General features: G+C 38.7%; 1 pseudogene; it reads left to right on the top strand.

The window, feature by feature from the left end:
• The first annotated feature begins 363 nt into the window (after window positions 1-363).
• LOC134290334 (uncharacterized) lies at window positions 364-15,525 on the top strand (annotated as a pseudogene).
• The last annotated feature ends 3,055 nt before the right edge of the window (window positions 15,526-18,580 follow it).

Genomic DNA, 18,580 nt, shown 5'->3' with positions numbered 1-18,580 from the left:
GGGGAACAAAAACATGAAGGTCATTCAACCGCTACAAGTAATAACATAATTTAAATAAACTAAATAAAGCCAGTGCCGTCCCGATGCTGTCCATATACCACGTGGATAATTTATAAAGGGAGAGGATTTTGGAGAAGTCCATGCTTATCCAAGGGAAGTAGAGAAGCTGGTCAAAATTCAAGATTGTTCTGTCCACGTGGCATATGAACGGTCTCTAATAACAAGAGCTGTACGGTTTGTATTCTTAAATAAAAATCTATTAACATAATCTTCAGGATACCCGGAAAATTATACTGGAAGCCAATTCATTGAACATGTCAGAAAAGAAAAAGTTCAAGCCCTCTTCTTGACTTACATGTTCAGATGGATTCGAGATCAAAATTATGTAAGCCAAATGGAATACGGTACACGGAACCTGAGCTAGATGCAGCTGCATACGAATTGATGGCTGGTGGCAATAGCAACTATCAATTTATAAAGGCAAATATGCAGCTGCCTAGCTCAAAAACATTGAAGCGACATATCGCAAAGCATCCCGAATAAAAAATACAGTAGAAAAACCGAACGTTGTATTGTAACAGTACTATTTAAAACCATATTCTTACAATAGACACCACTGTAAAAATAAAAATACAAAAACAATAAAATGTAATGTAGAACCCAATACAGTAAATTGTAAATAAGATTTTTACAATATACTATACGGGTGGTTAAGTATCGTAACAATATAAAAAAATATTTTTCTCCATATATGTTTTTTTTTGCAAAACCATACATTATATTGTAAATGAATTGTTATAAATACTGATACGTTCTAGGGGCGGGACAGCTCCTAATACCTCTGCTAATACTCGCTAATAAATATTAGATACCTAATCTTCAACCAAAATTGGATCGAAATTTTTGTAGTATGTCATGACTTTTTCCAAATACAAAACCCAATTGACAGTAACGAATGTCAGCACTTGAGGCACCAGCGATACCAGTACGAGTTGCTCTTCATTTAAATAAGGTTTTTTTATTGTTTAGCATTTCCATTATAGATACGGATCAATACGGGCTAGGAGAAGTGCACTGCAGTGGGCGCCTAACCAGGGTGTTTCAGGTAATTTGGGCAGACCGTTACGCGTATATATTTTGAACATTTCCATTTGATTTTACCGTAAGTGTCATAAATATAAATTTACGCGTAACAGTCTGTCCATAATACCTGAATACCCCTACCAAGTACATTACACAACCTTCACCCGATCCAGAAGCTCGATGAATGGCTCCTGTACTAGTACCAGATTTCTGTAACACAATACGATGATTCCTGGAAAACAATTGAATGGGTTGGACACTAAGTCTAGATTTACATGTGAAAATTGCGGAGCAAACACTGAATATCCCGTCCCAAGAAACAGAACTAGCTGTATAATAGTTTCTTAAGCTAAAGTTTGCTTAAGAGTTGTTTGTTCCACTCTTGTACAGCAAAATTGTTTATTGGGGTCTCTCCCAGGCGCACTCCCATGCACACACACGCAAACTTATTTAACAACACGCCCAGGAGGCACGAAAGAAACCAAAGCCCGCAACCGCCGCACCGCTCGAGCGATCTCTTGAGGGATACCTTGACGTGGTGATCTAGAAATGCCCAGTTCAATCTAGTCATCCTCGTAGGACTAGTATGCTTTAAATTTACAATTATTGGTATCAAATTGTCAAAATTTATGGCATCAGTTGGCAACTCGCCAGTTTTCTGTTGCAGTCGAGGTTTATAGTACGCGTTGTACAGTACATGTCAACATATGAGTTTTTTTTATCATGGCTTGCTTGTTGAAAATTCTCTCCAATATATAGGAGAGGATTCTAATACCGCTAATATTACTAATTTTTATCGAAGCTGTCCCGCCCCTAGGATACGTTGGTTTTAATAAACCGTACATTGTATGGTACACATATGGTTTCAAACAATAAAATGTACCGTAAATATATTGTTTTCAATTGTAGTTTCACTACTACATTTAATTAAATGCTTTTAGAATGGTTCTCTTTTGTTATGTTGTATTGGTTTACATTACATAAACCATATAATGTTATATTATCTTGTCATTTTCCTCCTGTTAATGGCATCTTAGACTTACTAGCATTATGAGAATGCGCTTTGGGAATTCTCCAGAGCGTTTTGGATAACCCTTCATATTAGATCGCCCACGTCTAAGTCTGAGTCGAGGTCTGAGTAGTCTCTGATTGCATTAACAGTTGAAGCTTAGGCTCCCATGCCCCACCAGCCAGATAACTGGGTTTCGCAAACTAAGCATTATTGGTGGCAACACTTTGAGCGGCATGATGGAACTATGCCGAGCGCGCTAAGTATTATTAGACCACTAATGTAGTTGCATTAAGTGGGTGACGAGGTACATAAGTATCATTACAGCGTGCTTAACCGTTATTGCAATATTGAGGCTCCAGTTTGACTAAAGTTTGAAATACACGGGGAAATACATAACAACTCATGAGAAAACTGTCAAGTTCGATTCAAGTATAAGTTAGGTTAAAAAGCGAACCCACAGACGAACCTATAATAGAATTTTTTTCAGTATTCCGTCCAGTCCATATATTAAAGATGGCTCTACGATAAAGTACGTCAATCGTATTCCTCTCATCGCACTCTACATACCTAGTCCACCATAACTCTTGGATATGCAGTTCTTAAGAGATCTGGTTTACTACTTATTTAAACATTTTATTGACTTTAAATTAATGATGATGATTAACCTGGGCTTGTTAGGGGAATATCCGTAAGTAAAAAAAATCGCGTTAAGTACTGTTCCTTTGATTGTTAGTGGAATTCAAAGGAACAGTACTTAACGCGATTTTCTTTTTATTTTTAAATTGATGTTTCAACTTATTCACTGTCCTTTCCCGATGTCAATTATTCACAGGTCCGGGTGAACGTATATGTTTGCCTGTATTTGTCGATAAAAATATGTAAACAAACCGATCAGCTGATCGCGACGTCACGTTCGCTAGAAAACTTGTTCGCAGCTTCTGGAACGTGACGTCACCTTCGGCAACTTCGTGCGATTTCGGCTTGCCGAAGTTGACATGACACGACTACTACTTCAAAATTATCATATCACAAACACCACTTTGCCCGATGGGCCTAACCTGGTGAAATTTAGAACATTGGTCCTTTCCTTTGCATCAAAAAAGTCACAAACATCAACAAAACAAAGCACGGAAAAAATCTAAAACTGAATAAATAATTAATAATGCACGGAAAAATAATGTTTCGGAAAAGTGAATGGTTCAAACGTAAGAAAAACAGTATAATATATTGTTACATAAAAATCGAATGTAAATGTATAGTAGCTACAATGTGCAAAGCTTTTAGTTCATTACAATATACATTATTGTAGCTGGTACACTGTATGGTGCAGGAATGGTTTTCACCAAACACCCTATGGTTAGTTTTTATCCGGGATACTACAGAGACTCAGGAAGGAATCCTAATGGTGACACCTCTACTGAAGTATTTGAACGCGCACAATTATCTTCTAGTAGTTTCCTTAAGCGAAGATGGAACAACGCTTTCGCCCAACCCAGAATACGATTCAAGAAATGACTCAATTCGTGGCCTGGTGGCTCCGTTGGACCATTCCGGTATGCCTGAACAGAATACATTTAACGCCAGCACGGTTGAAAAAATGATTAGGGACGATTCAAATATGACGTCCATCATTTTTCGGGAGTTTTAGACCCCCCCTCCCCCCTCTGTCACGCTTTTTCGTATACCTATTACATGGAGTGTCACACTTTCTCAGACCCCCCTCCCCCCTAAATGATGGACGTCATATTTGAACGACCCCTTAATGACCTTGAGTACTATTCTGTGGGTGAATACCTTTACATCGTAATGGCAACACCAATGGCCGTTGGAGCATCACCATTCTGCATTTTGTGTATGTGCAGTGATAACAAGTTCACACTGTGGTGTATGAGACCACACACACATGACCAAGTCATTTTCACGTTGGAATTATATAGAATCCGAGCTACTAAAAGCTGGAATAACTGTCATTGCTAACGCGTCCGATGGTGATCCGCGGCTTCTCATGGCTATGAGACAAAGATCAACTCTTCATGCACTTCACGTGGGATCGGAATCACAATATGGTCCCCACTTTGCTATGAATAACGATTTCAAACTTGATTTTTTTTGATTTCAAAGCTATTTCCATTCAGGACAGTATTCACTTAGTTAATAAATTTCGTCATTCTTTGCTAGATCCAAAAAAGCAAATGCGCTTAGGTAATGATGTTCTATTTACATTATTTTATTGTTCGTACAGCTGAAAATCGGAATTTTTGACACGCGAAAATCCATTTTTCTCCTGAACCGTGCGTCGGACGTACGTCGGGCATAGTGCGCTGGATAGAGGACCAGATCCGCTGTCCAGCGCACTATGTCCGACGTTAGGTTTTCCATACGGATTTGGAGAAAAAGCGATTGTCGCGTGTGGGGAAACTTCGGGTTTCAACCGCGACAATATTCTGTAAATGAGTTACCGAGCTCAGACTGTCAGTGACTGTCAAAAGTTACTGATACACGGTAAATATCGTTACTGGTGAACAGTAAAGTGCCCCACACAATGCATACGTTTGCGTGTGCGTGACAGTAGTTTGACACATTTCCCATGGGAAAACTGTCAAAAAAAACGCAAACCTCGACGGAACGGACGCTATGGGCTCCAGGCTTAAATACGATAACCGAGGGTACCGACATAGACAAACAGACGTATCACTTGGAACAAAATTCGATTAAAATCATCGTCACGAAAATCAGGCCAAACATTTCAATAGGTCCTATCTGCATTTGAGAGGCTCTCTTTGTTCACTTTCTCTTTTAATTATTGCAATGTAATGGTACACTTTTCAACTACTTTTGTAGTACAAATCAAAAGGCGATTGTTTCGACTATCGTTGAATGCAAGGAGACAATAATAATACAAATAAACAGCTGAGATATTAACGAAAGAGAGGGAAACCGAAGAGAGCCGCTCTTCTGCAGATAGGACCTTTAGACATGTTCGGCCTGAAATATAATCGCTCAATGCTAATTATACAGTGGTACGCAAATCCACTGAGTAGATGGCGATAGTGAGCAAACGTCAAACAGGAGCAAAAACGATGCAAGCGCCATGAGCGAGCGATTTGCGAACTACGAAATATTTAAATCATCGGTTAAAAAGGGAAACGATGGGAAGTGAGTAGAGTGGGACGTCTGTTTGTCTGTGGTACAGTCGGAACCCGCTCGTTGAGCCACAACCTCCACCCAACCTACGAATTCGATTCGCTAGTTGGGTGAAGTGACAGCAGCACAAGGGGCGTGCGCATTGTTTTTTTTAAATCATGTTTAGGTTGGAAGCAAAAAGGAAAATTTTTCAATATGTTTTACATTTAGAGCAAAACTGATACGTTTTGCAAGATACATATATGTCCAATGCGAGAAATAATTATTTTCACCCATTTTCAGTCGGTGAAGTGAAAATATAGATGTTTATGAAACCACCCGGACCAAAAGCAAACACAAAACACTTTCAATGATCTACAAAATAAAGATTGCCGACGTTTTGCATTTGTTTCGAAGTAATTGTACATTTTCTTTTTTTTTTTTTAAGAAATATGAAATAGAAATTCTTCTCGATTATCAGTAAAGTTCAAGAAACCAAAAACTCATTAGCTCGCCCCTCGGAATTACATATTGGTTGTCATTTTCAGTTTGACATTGAATTATGACATCCAGGTACTTTTTAGTTGGCTGACAGCTCAACTAACGGGGCCCCAACTAAAAAGTCACCCAACTATTAAGCCCCCAACCAGCGAGTCATGACTGTACCGAGATAAATCTGCTGTTGAAAACTCAGTAAAAAGATGGAAAAAATACTGAACTCAGTGAAAAAATTACTGAGCTGGAACCTGCTGGAACTTCTGAATCTTAGTGTGTACTCTTTACTTTTCTTTAGGAGACTACGTAATTTCATCAGCTGTTCTCAAACAAATGATGGAAAATGGTAAAAAAATGATTCACAAATTAAACCCTTCAGATTTGAACGCGGCGGACCGAATGAAATTTGACCCATCGCTAAAACTGATGTCTTTGGATCTTATAGACCATCTAATCGGTACCTGGCAGTATTGGAACTGCTACTTATATACAAATAATGCGTCATGCATATTTGGCTTTCAACGATGAGCATATGTCTCCTATTGAACGAATAACTTCGATATGGTTTGTGTCAAAATGATGTCGTCAAAGTTATAAATCTATTAAAATTCTTTTTTTTTCCTTTCAGGACTGCTTTGTTATTTGTAAGGGCATGGCGCCAAATTTGCATAAGCAATAGAAAAACACTGAAGGACTGCCCGACCTCGGTTTCATCAACCCAGGCGAAGCACCAGATAGCATGAAAACAGAAAGAGAGTGAGAGAGATGCGGATACAAAATGCATAAATAATAGTAATTCCGTGTATTTTATTTCTGAGGTGCCAGCCAGAGTGGACGCGTCACGCGGCGCGGCGCGGTGCAATGCGGCATTTGACAGGTCGCGCGTCGACGCGCGGCAGAACTCCGTTCATTAGAATATAGGGAAAACAATCATAACATGCCAGAGTGCGCGCGGAACGATGCGAAGCGGAAAGCGTTTAGCCGCGCGACGCACGACAAAACAGTGCATGCACTGTTTTTGATGCGGAAGTCACGCACCGTTCGAAACAGTCGGCGTTTCAAACGGTCGGTGAAACAGTCGGTGACGGATTTGACCAAGGTATTTACATATTCTAAGGTAGTCTTAGATGTCAAAACTGGCTGAGCGGCCATTATTTTTTCACCGCGAGAAATTCTGAAAACAAACACCCCCCCTCAGCAAATTCCTTTGAAATTTGGCTTCCTCTGCTTTTCTCCACAAACTAAACGCCCTGCTTAACCTTCCATTATATAAAAACCTTGGATTTGACAGCAAAAATGAGCGAGAAAGATTTCGCGCGCAAACGCGTTTTCAAAAACATTCAATTAGTGGAACAAGGACAGCTAACCGGTCGCCCTGATCAGCTGTTGCCGGCAGCCAAGCCGCCAGCTTTTTGGTGCGGAAGTCGGGGGGTGTTCAGATGCAATGTTTATCACTCAACAAATTTATGAAAATATTTTATTTTCGCAATAAATGTTTTAAATCTGGAGCTCGATTTGAATAGGTCGTATGTGCTTTTGTCGATATAAAATTCGATCAGTTTATTTTAGTCATTGTAGCAATATGGCAGATATTTTACAAACTTTTAATGATGGAACAGAAAGCCTGTTTTGTGAGGATTCTGCTGTATGTATAAACTTTGCTCAATTTCAACGGTTTTCGCTATAATAAGCGAATCCAACTGATCGAATTTTTAATCGATAAAAGCACATCCGACCTATTCAAATCGAGCTCCAGAAATGTTTTAAAATGAGGTTTAATAAATGCAATTTATATTATATCCAGGATAATTGCTAATATTTGTTATTCTGAAGACCTATACGTTAGAAAATATGCCAAACATGTCTAAAGGTCCTATCTGCAAAAGAGAGGCTCTCTTTGGTTTCCCTCTCTTTCGTTAATCTATCAGCTGTTTATTTGTATTATGATTGTCTCCTTGCATTGAACGATGGTCAAAACAATCGTCTTTTGATTTGTACAGTAAAAATAGTTGAAAAGTGTACCATTACATTGCAATAATTGAAAGAGAAAGTGAACAAAGAGAGCCTTTCAAATGCAGATAGGACCTATTGAAATGTTTGGCCTGAAATAATGATGTGCTTGAACAAACTTGCTGATTAATTGGTTTCTGTAGAATACATCGAGAATCCCCTCGATATTCGACGACTGTTCTAAACAGTTTCACAAACAGTCGGGATAATCCAACTTTGAACTGAATAGTCTATTTTATGAGGTTAGTCAAACGACAGAAGTACGCGCTCTGATGTTTACGTTTTCAATCATCATCCGGTTGATGATGGTTAATGATTGCGCGCAAGTCAAGCGTAGTTTTTGAAACTGGCTAAAACCATAATTAGAAATTTTTATTTAATTTTTTTTCGCAAGTTAACGAGTTGTAGTGTATTGACAGTGCAGTACATACCTTGTGCTTTATACACATTGGGATGTTTGACACTTTCATCAGACGATGCCTACCTGTCGTTCACAAATACCTTGGATTGGCGGTATCGACGGCGAGGCGGGATCAAAACATAAACGAATACGTTTGTTAACAACAGAGACGGACGGACGCAAATGTTACAGCTGGCGACGAGGATTAAAAAAAATGGTAAATATAAAAAGGAAATCGGAAGAAATTTGTGATAATCGGATTCACAAAGTGGAGGCGAAAGGCTTGTCGCAAGCATCGCGGTGAGAGAAGCTTGTAAACAAAGGGGTTTGCAAGTCTTTTGTGGAAATTGTCTGCATACAGGAAATCGGAGTGGTTTTAGACGCGAGAATTGTGGAGAATTCTCCGTGGGGCCGAACTTTGCGAGAATCTGAGAGATTCTCATGGCGTTGGCGGAAATCAGAGGATTTCCCCTGTATTTATTGCGAGAACTGATAGAGTTCTCCTGAGGTGCAAAGTTCGAGGGAATCACAGTGATTCTAAAGGCGTAGGCGAAAATCTGCAGGATTTTCCCTGAATAAAATGCGAGAGGAAACGGAGTTCTCCTCATGGAAACGCTGCTGAGAATTGAGTTTGATATCGTAGTGATGGTGGAATTCGCAGCTGAGTAGTGAGAATTGGTATGATTCTCCAGGCGATGGAGTTTTGAGCGAATTGGAGTAATTTTTGCGAGGGTTGCGTGATCAACAAGACTTCACAGTTAAGTGCAACTCTGAGAATTATTGAAAATCTAGGAAGCAAGTATTACAGGAAAGTGCTGAGTAAAGAGTTCTCAAGATGTGGGCGGAAGACTCAGACTTCCCAAAATCGCTAATCAGAAACCGTGAAGGTTCTCAAAGGGGTAATCGATAACCGGGATGAAATGGGCAATTTAGAATTGTTCGGTATAGATGAAAGCAGTCAGCATTACAGAATGCATTTTCGTTATACAGGCTAAGAAAACCGAAAATGGAATTTTGATTGACTCTGAAAACTATGACATTGAAGAAGATCGATTACTTATACTTGTTGTATTTTGGATTGAAGTGAGAGTCTACCTCTGTAGTGACCAAGCCAAATGTTATATCTAGATTTCTGGCGTTGTGGTTGAAATTTCTGTGATACTTATGAAAGTTCCGAGGTTGTTCTACACCCAAGAACAGACTGAATGATTGACACATTGAGACAAGTGTTACGATAAGCAGTTTAAAATGATTCAGAGGATCACTGCATTGTCTGATGGTCAATCTAGTGCGTTAGCTTGAAATTATTTGTCTCGGGCAGTGTGAAGTGCACTTCTATTTGATGTGAATATCGAATTTCCTTAAGTGCAGTTAATCAAATGGGATAGGAAGAGAAGAATAGTGTTGAACAAAAACCATCAAAATGTTTAGTTAGAGAGGGAGTCGAGCGGTAATTGTATGTTAATCATTCACTGCTAGAGTGTTCGGTTGTTATTCCCAGTAAGTTGTATTGAAATACATAGGTACGAAGAGCATTGTGACGGATTTCAATAATCCATACGAGATCAGTTCGAATTTCAGTAAGAATGAAGGAGAGTTGATCGATTTAGTTCAGTATCACGATGCTCAGATAAATGAAAGATGCAAAGGAGTAAAGATGAGTAAGAGAATGTTTTCATGATTGTTTGGCATGTGATGGAGCTGTATTCATGATGATGCGATTTCCGGAAATGAGGTTGTCACGAGTATCGTAAGGAGAGTTGTTAGTGGTTGACATTAGATTGAAGAGTAACGTGAATATTCAGCTACTGTCTAACTTTTCAGACCGCTATGTAAAATAGCAAGCTAGACGTGGGCCGGCTTAAACATGCAGGATTGCAGATATTCTGTGAGAGTTATACAGATGTATGTTGATCACATTGATGCTGATACAACCACTTGTACTTTGGTAAAGCTTATTAATGAGTTTTGGAGAAATTTGAAGTACGTGTGCCCAACTATTTAGAATTCAAAGTTTGGACATAAAATATTGGCATAGAACATATCAGACATTTGATGTTTTACGAAATATGGGAGCGAATTACTAGCATAGAAACTGTTCAACTGTGAGGGCTTCAATGGAGATTTTAACTATCATGTTTCGCTGGCATTTCCAGTGGAGATGGAATATCAAAAAGTACACAAAGTAGATGTATGGACAATTTCATGATGGCAGAAAGCAGTGGGTTATTATTTTTGGATTAGTGCAAGCAAGAATGATTGGAAGTCTCGATTGTTTGACATCAAAGCAGCATTAGTGGTTGAGAATGTTATAAAAAATCCAAACTGTTCTAAACATAATTGCGCTAGATGACAGGGTAATTTGGAATACAATTCAGGGTTCAGCATCAAGAGAATGATGGTCGTTTAATTTCTCTAACTCCTAATGAGAAGATACCGTAATGATGGCAAAATGCAACGGAGTTTCGTGAATTCTCAACAATGCGATCGTTGAAAGGGCGAATGACACTCTTGGCTTAATGTTCATAATACTGTAGAAAAACTAATGATGAGTGACTTACATATGTTGTGTGTGCTTCTAATACAGTCCCATAAAGAGGTTGTGATTGATGTTGTATGAAGTAAAAGTTGGTACCATATGAAGCAGTCAAAACAGCATAGCGAAACTATGTGCATCGGGTCGCTGAATATAAGTTCTTTTTATCTTAAAGAAAAGTTCGACTGGAATGGAGAATCGACTGCAAGAATGATCGCGACTTATATATTATAAGTTTAATTGTCACTGCGCTAAAGCTGACAGTTCTAGTCCATAATAGGAAGTATAATCTGATTTTTATGAAATGCAGAGCAAAGGGGAATGATTCTACTGGTCATAAGGTTATATCATAAGTGCTGGCGTTCGATTTAAACTGGTAGTATGTGTGCTGTGATTCCTTTAATAGGACCTATTCAAATCGAACGCCAGAGTTAATTGACAGTCTTGTCAACAACATGTATTTTCTGTAGCAAGCATTGAACCTGTTCTACATAGAACGCTGTGCAATGATATGATTGAATTTCACTTCAATGCATTGAACTGATTGAGGTATGGTTTGTTGGCAAAATAGCGTTGGCTAGAACTGAAGTTCTCAATCATTGAAGTATGTACGATATATTTGCATTGGAGTCATGGCTGTATGTCGATTTCAGTTCAATGGCAGGAAGTATTGATTAAAATTAAATTTTACTTCCCAAATTTGCTAAAAGTGGGGACGATATATTTGATGGTGGTGTGAAGATGATCACTGGATAATGGATTCTGACTTCCGTTAAAGATATTTGTTGCGAGTAGATCTAGTGTGATAATTAAAGTGCATGACATTTACACCGAGGATGTGAGATCGAATCTCACATGTGATAAACTCATAAAACTTGAGATTTTTCCTTCGACAGAGAAGCAAAGGTTATTATGAATAGAAGTTGAAGAAGAAAGGAGCCTATTCTCGAAGTTGTGGTGAAAGTAAATGATTTTACTGCGCTGTCTTAAAAGTTTATGATAAAGTTGTAAGCTGCCAAGCATGTGTAGATCACACAAATATATATATGCGGAGTTTTCTTTATTTGTGGTATGCTTGTTGACTGCATCTATAACTGGTGTTTATCGAATAGATCAAAATAGTCGAAACTTTTTAATTTTTAAATGAATGCTTCTAGTTGGCACCAGCAGTGAAAAAGTATGAACAAAAAACTTTGTAGCGTTCAATCTCCGGTGTTGACAGCCTATCGGCAACACCATCGTTTGTATTCAATCCATAGTCTTTGGTATTTACTCTCGGTAGTCAACATTCTGAAACTCTCACCGCAAGCTCACGGAAGAATAGTAGTCGAGAACTGTCGAATCGTATGGTAAATTGTAGAAGACTTTGATTGTGTTGAAAATTTGTGAATATTTAGCCAATAGCAATCATAGACGATTTGGATACGCAACTCTTTGTGTTAAATACATGTCTTGGAATTCTTGTTTTGCCGAGAATTTGATTTACATGAAAAACGGTGTTATTTGCTGTATTTCCAGTTTCATATTCGATCTATTGCAGTGATAACCTACTGAGTAGTTTTTGATGCTGATGATGTCTAACGATGTGAGGTGTGTTAGGCTGTGGACTATTGGTTGGAAATAATTTCAAATAATACAATTATTGTAGTAGTTGATCAGATGCTCTTTGAGAAACGGTATGGTGCCATGGTCGAGCCACTGCTTATCATTTTCGTGGCATATATCTGAAATTCGTATTTCAATGCTTGGTGCACATTAGTACGTGAGATTTGTGTTAAAAAAAATAGGAGAAGATAGTAGTAAGTAATGCAGGGAAATAAACCAATAAGTGATACAGGGCGATTTATTTGCACAACGGATTGTTTATAGGTTGAGTTTAACCAAATGTGCTTGTTTCTTGTACGTGGTTCAGAGTCCTTAAAGAAAACTTATCATTAGGGCAATATATTATGCAAAGAACTAAATAAACGGAAATATACAAATGATGGACACTCATCATGTCACAATGAACTTGCAGATAGCGAATAATTGAGCACACTATAGAAACGATAAACTTATTTGCATTTTGATTGAAAAGGGGAGATTGTAGTGTATTGACAGTGCAGTACATACCTTGTGCTTTATACACATTGGGATGTTTGACACTTTCATCAGACGATGCCTACCTGTCGTTCACAAATACCTTGGATTGGCGGTATCGACGGCGAGGCGGGATCAAAACATAAACGAATACGTTTGTTAACAACAGAGACGGACGGACGCAAATGTTACACGAGTGAATCGCAACGAAAAAAATACCTGATTAATTATTGAGTTTTGTATTGCTTTTACGACAGCTTTTGAGCCTATTTTGGCTCAAATTTCTCATATCTCCAATTTATCGAACAAGTACCTTTTCAAAAATTACACAATTTTCCAGCAAAACAAACGTGCGTGGAATTCTGTCAGTTGACGCCGCTGCTGCGATCAGCTGTTCTGAAACGTCTCGTAAAATGGCTTATACACAATAGGATACTGCAAGATGACGTCACGAAGCCGTGCACTGACAGTTCAGCGAGCTTGTTTACATGGACTTAGTCTCTAGCGGAGATCCGGAGAAACTGTTTTTCGGTACAATTTCAGTAAAACGGTAATTAGACGATTGGTTTTGTACTAGTAGAGTTGAATATAATCGATATTTCCGTATCACACTGGTTTCGGGATGGAAGACATAAATTAAATTTTCGCCGCTCGTTAAAAATTCTAACACCTTGTAAACAAGCTCGCTGAACTGTCAGACAAAGTGAGGTTAGATCAGGTGCTTGCAGTACCCTATACAGTCCGGATTCGCTGGTTGGGTCACGAATGCGCCCCGATTAGCGAATCGTGTTCGTTCGTTGGGGCAACTGACAACTGATCAAAATGCTCTAGACACACGCAAGTGATGAGAAATACGTCACGGAACACTCACATACTTGCGTAAACGTTCTGTATACAGGAGCTGTGATGCGACGGCGGTCAGACGTCAAACTCGTTTTGACATCTATTTTGACATTGACAGTGCTTTTTAGTCGGGTTTTGCCCCAACCAGTGAACATTCAACCATCGAGACAGCCCATCTAACGAGCTCTCAACGAACGAATCGTCACTGTACACTTGAGAATCTCTGCACGCTAAATGTGTACGGCACAGTATCGGGCACAATTGGGCACAGTTCGGCACGACCGGCACAGTTTGGCACAGTACCGGCACATTGAAGACGAAAGTAGATGTGCTGAGCGACAAACCCCTTGAATTGAATGCACATTCCAAGGCACATTCAAAGAGTGATCTGCCCCTTGGTTACCACTGATTTAATCATTTTATTGACTTTAAATTGATGTATCAACTTATTCACTTTTTTCTCTTTCCTTTCCTTTGCATAAAAAAGTCACAAGCATCAGGGTTCATTCAAATATTACGTAACGCAATGGGGGGAGGGAGGGGGTCTAGCGCTATGTTACGCTCCATACAAAAAATCAAAATCTTCCATACAAAAGTTGTTACGTGGGGGAGGGAGGGGGTCTAAAATTGTCATATTTTGCGTTACGTAATATTTGAATGAACCCTCAACAAAACAAAGCACGGAAAAATTTAGAACTGTATAAATAATCAAAAATGCACGGAAAAATAATGTTTCGGAGAAGTGAATGGTTCAAACGTAAGAAAAACAGTATAATATATTGTTACATAAAAATCGAATGTAAATACACAGACAAACAGACGTAACACTTCGAACATTTTTCGAATTAAATTATACACGAAAAAAAAAAAATCCTTATTAAATGTATAAGAAAATGTTATACATTTTTGCCATTTCGTTTACCCAATGAAAAGTATTCAAAATAATTATGAACCCTATTAGAAAAATGTTATGAAAAGTATAAGTTTATCTTATACCTTTCATCTTCCTTTTCTAATAATGATTATAACATACCTTATAAAAGTTATATGAGTAAACTAATACAATATACTATGCTTTGTTTTGATTTCTTGTCCATACTTTTGGATTAAAATTTGAAGTCACAACTGATTATAAAATAAAACAATTATTATATATATACTTATAATGTACTTGAATGTTTATTTTGAAATGTTTTATGTATAAACATTTTGTATAAAATACGAAACACTCTTGCGGATGTTGAAAATTCTCATCCGGCCACATCTCAGCGGGGGTGCCAGGACCGATCACTAACAGGCAGATTTAGTTGCGACGACGGTTCAGGGCCGAAGGGTTGATGACCGATGTTGTTGGAGTCCAACCACAGACATACTACTTAGAAGAAAATCACTTCAAAAACATCGTTTGGCATCTCACTAGCACCCTCTATAATGCTCAATCCGAAGCATTCATTTGCAGGTGATGTTTCCCTCGGCTCGATGTAACAATTTTGCAGGTGACGACTCCCCCGTGGCGTCATCCATTCATAAAACATGAATGAAGGTTCATGATTGAGTCATTTTATGTAAACATTGATCGGCGTCGCGTTCATTTCTCTTCAAAATTGACAGGTGATGTAGGCACAGTAGCGCCACCATGACACATGCGAGCACAGTCCGAACCACACTTTATTTTCAAAATGACCGTTAAATCGTGCGATGATTTCGATTTGAGTAGTATGTCTGTTTGTCTGTGGTCCAACTGCTTCAATATTTCCTTTGTTTTCGGATCGTCTTCGACAGAGCGAACACTTCCGACTCACCATTCTCCTCCTGCAGCATGATGGAGGTTCCACGACTTTGGGAGTGGCGCAAATACTTCATCAAATGAGTCATGGAACTGCAGGCTACTGCGCAGGGCCAGCGGAAATCTCAGACGTGGGAATAATGGCCAGACGATCCTAGACGATGTGCTTGTACTTGAGCACTTCCAAATGGAACTATAGTATACGATACGTATACGATTAACCGTCATAATTACGCTGCCGGCCGCAGAGAAGTTGTTCCAGACATATTTGCACTTGCAAGCATAGTTCCAAAGGTAAATATTTAATCTGGAAGCAAAAACGGATAACTAAATTAAGTAATTTAACAGTTTAATGATTATAACTTACCCGAAAATAGCACTAAGCTGGCCAACAAACTTGGTTTCTTGAATCTTCTGCTTCAAGTGCCATGTTGGAAAATTTCAATCCCAAACATTATCAATAGTATAAGTTTTGTCTAATATATTTTCGCCATTAGGTAAAACTTATACTCTTCACTAGGGCGTGTTATACGTTTCATGTTATTTTGTTTTAAATGGAATAAAGTGGCGTAATGAAGTTTATTTGCAGAAGTGGCATAAAATCTATAACTTTAAACTAATAAATAAAATCATTACTTTTCTTTTCGTGTAGTCACGGAAACATGTTCGCCCAATGCTAAATGGACTGAGTTTGGCCGACCATCAACTAGATGGCGGTAGTGGGCAAACGTCAAACTCGAGCAAAAACGATGCGAGCGCCACGGGTGGTCAGTTGGCCAACTATCAAAATTTTAAATAGACTGTTAAATCGGTGTACGATGAGAAACATCAGAGTGTTACGTCTGTTTGTCTGTGGTAAATATATAGTAGCTACAATTTGCAAAGCTTTTAGCGAATCATTTCATTACAATACACTTTATTGTAGCTGGTACACTGTATGGTGCAAGAATGGCTTTCACCAAACACCCTATTGTTAGTTTTTATCCGGGTAGGGCACTGCATTTTTTTTATTTTGTATGGAATTTTAACATTATTCTTGGCCTTGTTGTTTGCAAAATTTCTGTAAGAGTGAAAGAGAAGGAGAGAATTTCATGCAGTGCCCTATTGCGTTGTTTTCTCCTTTGCCCCACCGTATGTTGTCAAAAATTTCGTCAAAAACAAAGAGAGAAGCACCGACACATGAAGGGATGACACTCTAGAATTTTGAGTTTAATCTTTTTTGAATCTTTTCGAATCATTCGGAATCTTTTCCGAATCTCTTAAATCACGCATATAAAAAGTTGACGAACTTTCGCTTCAGTGTGTTAGCAGCATCTGTCAAAACGGTCTAGCCGCGCGCGGATGAAAAAAACATAAATCAAGCATAATTTTTCAAATCGACGTATCTATCTTTTTCACTGATCTGAGTAAATTCATGGTCAATGTTGACGACCATTTCACTAAAATAGTTTTTTATAAAAAGACTTTTCATAAGTTTTTTCGTGCTTAACATCACCAGGGATATTGCACGCACTAGGTAAGGAACAAAACCTACTCATTCCATATCATTTTCACAATGAATTTTGACAAAAATACACATACACCGGGTTGGTTCGAGATACGTCATGCCAGATACGTCGCTTTTGTATGGTGCCAGTTTGGTGTATCTGTTACTTTTGATTTTGGCTAGATACGTCGTTTGGTGTTCTCATATATCAAAACGGTGTATCTATCAGTAAAGTTGTAAACATCAAAATAGTTAGATACGTCGTTTCGAAAAATATGCTTAGTTAAACAAATTAAGCAATAAATCATCAAACAGTGATGTGGATTCTTCAATTTGCTTTATGAATCATGCATGCAGCCGTAAACCCGGATTTGTTTACATTCTCGAGTTACGTCGGATTGAAAAGTTATGCTTGAAATAAACGTTCTTCGCAGGCGCCAGCACTCAAAGGAATTTTTTCTTGGGAAATTGTTTTCGTTCGCGAAATTTACGTGCCTAATCGTCTTCAATTCTCAAATACCCTGTATATTGATGTCTCTTGTACGAAAAGTCAACTGTTCCTAACTGTAAGTATCACAGAATTGAGTTGTTGTTGAGTTGAATGATAACTGTTGCTTTTTCAGGACTTTCAGCTTGGATTCCGGATAAAATTGGCAAGATTCGATTGGAGTGGACACGAAAGTGGGAAACAACATCCCCGCTATAGAACCGCCTAGTAAATTCAGTTGAAAGTTTCTTGAGGATTTGGACGGAAGCGGAACCACCATGGGTCTGGATGATAATGCCGACGAGAGCTGCACTTCATACCTTCCTGCTTTAGAAAAGAAAACAACATCAGCAACGACAACCCGGGAGTGTTAAAAGACGGAGCAGCAGTTCATTTACATTTACATTTATTTTTCAAATAATACGGCAACCTGCCAGCTTAAGCCATACATCAGGTCAAGGACACTCCATGTTCCATGTCCCGGCAGATCGCATTCGTCGAACGTCTACGGAAGCTGCGTCAGTGCACGGTGACTGGACCGCTTCCAGACCACTGTACGTCTACAAGTTAGTAAACGTGGATGACCTGCCATCGGGTGTGAGAATGCTCCCTTGGACGGTGAAGAGTAAGAAAATCCGTGATGGGAAGCGGCCTGTAATGTTTAATAAATGTGTTTTGTGCTTTCGAACAATTTGGTTTCTGATTACTTTCAAGAATATCTCAAAGAACGCAAAGAAGAAGGTATTCCAAAGTAGATGAGCATCATCTTGCAAGATGACTTGGCGTACCGTGTGAGTACTTTGAAGGATTCCTCGAAAACGGCTAAAACCAATCAAAGCAAAATAGTAAACGTATCGTGCGTATCCTAGCGTTTAGAAGGACTCGGTGAACCTTCGCAATGACTAACTCTGAGCACTTTGAAGAAATTTTCATAGACCTCTAAAGTTGTTCAAAGCGAACGAGCAATCGAATAATGCGTTACCTAGCAATTCAAGAGGACTTGGTAAACCTTTGCAGACATCTGTTTATTTTGAGAAATGTGTCTTAAAGCCATTCAAAGCAGAAGAGTGAACTCATGTGCTTCACCGGGTAGTTAAAGAGGACTTGGTGAACCCTCGTAAAGACGAATTCTGATCATTTGCTTCACCGGGCAATTAAGGAGAACTTGGTGAACCTTCGTAAACACTTATTCTGATCACTTGCTTTACCGGGCAGTTAAGGAGGACTTGGTGAACCATCG

The sequence above is a fragment of the Aedes albopictus genome, chromosome 3 (genome assembly GCF_035046485.1).
Source record: "Aedes albopictus strain Foshan chromosome 3, AalbF5, whole genome shotgun sequence".
Classification (NCBI taxonomy): Eukaryota; Metazoa; Arthropoda; class Insecta; order Diptera; family Culicidae; genus Aedes; species Aedes albopictus.
The sequence above is the reverse complement of the archived record's forward strand: the minus strand, read 5'-3'. Positions and strand labels throughout refer to the sequence as shown.